At 51.5% G+C, this 4569-nt stretch overlaps 1 pseudogene; it reads left to right on the top strand.

Moving 5' to 3' along the window:
* Positions 1-1378: 1378 nt before the first annotated feature.
* Positions 1379-1735, top strand: LOC103584026 (annotated as a pseudogene).
* The last annotated feature ends 2834 nt before the right edge of the window (positions 1736-4569 follow it).

Consider the following 4569-nt stretch of genomic DNA (forward strand, 5'->3'; position numbering starts at 1 on the left):
CACTCTCCCAAGTGAGCCATGGGCTGGCCATCGAGTTATTAAGTGCAATTATTTTTTTAAGAAATTCTATTTGATTCTTAATTATGTCTACCTTTTTTCTCCGAATTTTGTTCTTTTTGCCTGAAATTTTACATTTCTCCCAGATACAGATTATATTTGCAATCATTCTAAGCATACGTATTTTACAGTCTCCATCAGATTGTTCGAGTAGCTGAAGTTCCAGGGTCTGATGTTACTGTCTTTTGTGTCTTCTGACACAGTGGATTATTTAACTTGGGGGCTTTGTAATTTTGAGCTGTGAGCTCATCCTAAGCAGGGCAGAACCCCATGGGTGGGACCTGCCCATACAGTGGCCTTGTGTTTCCTTCAACAAGGCTCTCCTAGGAATTTACCTTCGTGATTCCTATTTTTATGTCAGTGCATTGGCTTGGGGGTCCTTAATCAAGTGGGAACTCTAAAGGTGCACCAAGCCAAGACTGTGCAACAGACACCTGGCTCCATGTTCTGAAAGGTGACCGGTTTTGTTTGTTTTGTTTTAAGCCCAAGCTAAGAATCAAGTGGGAACTCTAAAGGTGCACCAAGCCAAGACTGTGCAACAGGCACCTGGCTCCATGTTCTGAAAGGTGACCGGTTTTGTTTGTTTTGTTTTAAGCCCAAGCTAAAACACATAAGCTTCCTACTGTATTGTGTTTGTGGAAAGATTTTCTTCTAGTTCACCCTTTGCTGGGGAGGGAGAGTGGGGTTGAGGAGCAGCCACTTGAGGGTTCTGCCTTTTTGCAGTGGTCTCTGCTTCCTCTGGGCTCAAAGTCTTGCCCCCTACTCCAGCCTGAGCATTAAACCCAAGGTTTTAGTAACCAAGACCTTCAGGCACACGTGTGTGTTTAACAGGCTGGTTTCCACAGCATCTGTACTTCTGGTCCATGGGGCATCCTTCATCTCAGTGTGATGTGGGTCTGCATCTAAACAATGCTTGTTATATTTTATCCAACATTCCGGGCTCTCTGTCATAGAAGGGTATTCAGGTTGTCCTGTCCACCATAGTGCTGGAACTGGAAGTCTTCTGGGTTCTTCTTGCTCACAATTTGAGGGAAATAAGTTCTATAATAAGCAGAGACAGGGAATCCATCAGGAACAAGACTCTGGCCCCTGAATGCTTGAGAAAGGACCCAGGTCCAAGGCCAGGCTCTGCTGCTTCCCAGCTGTGTGGCCTCAGGGCAGCTCACCCTACCTGTAACCAGGTAGTGGGAGCTGAATGAGTTAAGTGCAAACTCTTGGAAACTGGCAGGCACTTCCTCAACATAGAGGACGATCTCTACTCTCCGTAAGCTGTGAGAATAAATAGCAGCAGCTGCTTGTAACTATTTACTGAATGAATTAGAACTCCACCCCTGCAGCTTGAAGGTGAGCAACCCCCGCCCTGCCGCCACCAGGGCCCCAGAGGGGAGCAGCAGGAGGTTCCCGGGGCAGTTGCACAGGGCCCAGAATGGCTGGGCAAGGCAGGCACAGGGTTTGGTTCTTGCCGATGTAGTCAGATGGCCCTGTCTGGCTCTGCCAAGTCTGGAGTGGCAAGGGCAGGCTGAGCAGCGATTTTCCAGGTCTACCACTTGGGCCTGAACAGGAAACTTGCCTGGCCCCAGGCCTTCCTTGTTGTGACTTTGCAGGAAACAGGTGCTCGTGCCAATCAACAGAGAGCCCCTGGTGCAGGGGGCGGAGGAGAAGAAATGGAAAGTGGCTAGTGTGTGCGTGTGTGTGCGTGTGAGTGCATGTGTGCACGTGTGCATGTGTGGAGGGCGGATGCCAGGGGTCCTGGGGACCTCCAATTCTGGCCCAGATGCAGAAATGATCACCTCAAAGAGTCACATGTCCTTCCAGGGGACTCTCCCCTCACATGATCAACAAAAAAAGTAGAAATCACAACTCCTATCAGAGAGTGCTGTCTTTTCTAAGCCTCTTCATGTCTCTGACTTCATTTCATCCCCCAGCCTTCTTATAAAGTAGATGGAGGGGGGAGCCATCCCCCTGGTGGAAACCCTAGAATTGCAAGATGACCTGGTCAGTTCTGAACCCATCTTGAAAATGGGGCGCAGGTGTTTGTGGGTGACTGGATCTTGCATGGAGCAGTGGATTCAGTGTGACTTTTCAGCTGTTGATTGAAGCTCATGACCTTGGTTTTCTCTTCCTGGACCCCAGAGGCTTGGGAACTCTGTCCTTCTCACAGGAGGCACATTTAGCTCTTGGGTGGGAGATGTGGAACACCATGGAGATGTCTGCTCATCTCTCCCAGAGCTGGCCGTGGGGAAGACTGAGAGGTGGAGGGTGGAGGAGGCACATTTAGCTCTTGGGTGGGAGATGTGGAACACCGTGGAGATGTCTGCTCATCTCTCCCAGAGCTGGCCGTGGGGAAGACTGAGAGGTGGAGGGTGGGGGGCACAGGGGAAGGCCCCTCCGGCCCCTCTGAAGTTATCTTCATAATGTTGTTTGAGGGTGCCTTTCTCTGGGGTGAGGAGCCATAGTTTCCATAAGATTCCTTGACCTTTAGGAGACTGAGAAGCTGCTGACAGGAGCAAACCATTGCCTTACCCATGGCAAGAGGCTTGACTTCCTCACCCCAAGGTCCTTATCAGCAAAATGCGAGACAGCTCCGAGACACCAGCCTCCTGGGCATACCCCAGCCTTCCAGCCCTGGACAAAAGGGGAGACTGGTTTCACCCCAAGCAGGTGGGAGCTCTGCCTGTCTAGTTAGCACTGAAGATCCTTGGTGGCCCCAATGCCTCCTGGTCACCTGCTCTGTGCACTGGGTGAAGACCTCACCTTGCATAAAAGGCTCTTTCAAGGCAGTCCCCTTCCCCAGCAACAGGGCGAAGGCCTTTTAAGGCTCAGTCCTTGTGTCTCCCAGGCAGTCCAGGCCCAGCCTCAGGATGGGGAGGGTCTCTGGAGTGTAGTATGTATTAGTGCCTCTATTTTCACCAACAGGACCCCATTTCTAACATTCCTCAAGCTAGTTAACAGGCCCCTGTTTCACCTATAATAACCCATTTTTGATGTCTAACATGTCAATTTGCAAGGGCTCTGGTGTTGATGGGGATGGGACTGTTGGGTCCCCTCTGAACTGTAGCCTTTGCGAACACCCTCTGGAGAGAGATTCTTGATTAGGGAGACAGACTAAGCCTGGGGTGACCAAGAGCACACTGTCAACCCAAAGCATTGGAAGCGCGGCATAGACAGAGCAGCCTGGTTGTCAGGAGTGTCTGGCTTGTTTGTAATCCACGGATTCCATTTTCTGAAGGGCCAGGAAAATGGTAGCGTCTCATTCTCCAGCTTGTGGAGGCGGCCCTCGAGGAAGGTGTGTTTGTCTGGCCTCTCGGCCATGAACCACAGTCATTGTGCTGCCCTTGGCCGAGGCATAAATCCCCACTGCCCTCGTTAATTGGTCGGGTTTTGACCTTCCTGGCAACACCGCCTGGCCACAGGTGGGTTAATTGTTGGTCTAACGAGGCTGTTGGGCGCACTCCATTCGTCACCCCATCACCTTCTGTCGCCGTGGCCCGGCCATGGCTGGCCTGCGCTCTGTGGCTGTTACGTCTGGCACCAGCCTCGTCTGGATCCCCGCCTGCCCGGCCGCGCTGCCCTGGGCACCTGCTGCCCACCACACAGACGTTTACTGACTCTTGGGCCTCGCCGGTGCCAGCACCTCATTGTTCACACGCTCCGAGCCGCCCGCTGGCACGTTCATGGGAGAGTTCACTTCCCGACCACATTTATCACCATCGCCACCAACCGGGGGCCCGGCACTCGGTCTCTGCTTGTTATTCCTGATCTGCTTTGTTTCGTACACGAGGCTTTCCTAAGGATGGAGGAAGCTTGGGGGATTGTGACAGATGCAAATAGGCCGTGGGAGGAGAGCCAGCCGGGGAACTTGTCGAGGCTCCAGCACCATCCTCAGGGCCACTGGCAGGACACCCGAGGGGATGGTCCCCGTCTCTGGGTCCACTTTCAGATTCAAACAGCACCACCCATGTTTTGAGAGAACTTCTCGGCTCTTCACTGAAGGGCTTGGTCTTAAGCCTTGGCTCCCCCATCTGTAAAGTGGGGACATTTTTCTCTACTTGTGATGGTTGTTTAAATGAGTTAGTATTTCTAGATCTGGTGAGAAGCTTCTTACAGGAGGGGAAGGCACGTGTAATAGCCGGGACAGTTTTTCCAATCCACGTGCCTGTCCACTCTTCCTAATGGACAACTTTTGACTTAGCTCATCGATGGTCAGGGCCTCCTGGACATGGCCTTGCTCCCTGGTGAAGAGCTGAGGTCAGCAGACGACAGTCCACACCCCACATCCAGCCCCCGTCCTGTGTTTGTATGACCAGTGAGCTAAGAATGGCTTTGACATTTTTAAATGGTTGGGGGAAAGTGAAAAGCTGAATGTTTCTTGATGTGTGGAAATGATGTGAAATCCAAATGTTAGTGTCCATAATTAAAACTTTACTGGAACCCAGCTATTCTTTATGCACTGTCTGTGACAGCTTATGTGCTACAACGTGAGTAACACAGAAGTGGCTGAGTAGTTGTGAC

The sequence above is a fragment of the Galeopterus variegatus genome, unplaced genomic scaffold (genome assembly GCF_000696425.1).
Source record: "Galeopterus variegatus unplaced genomic scaffold, G_variegatus-3.0.2 Scaffold36150, whole genome shotgun sequence".
Lineage (NCBI taxonomy): Eukaryota > Metazoa > Chordata > Mammalia > Dermoptera > Cynocephalidae > Galeopterus > Galeopterus variegatus.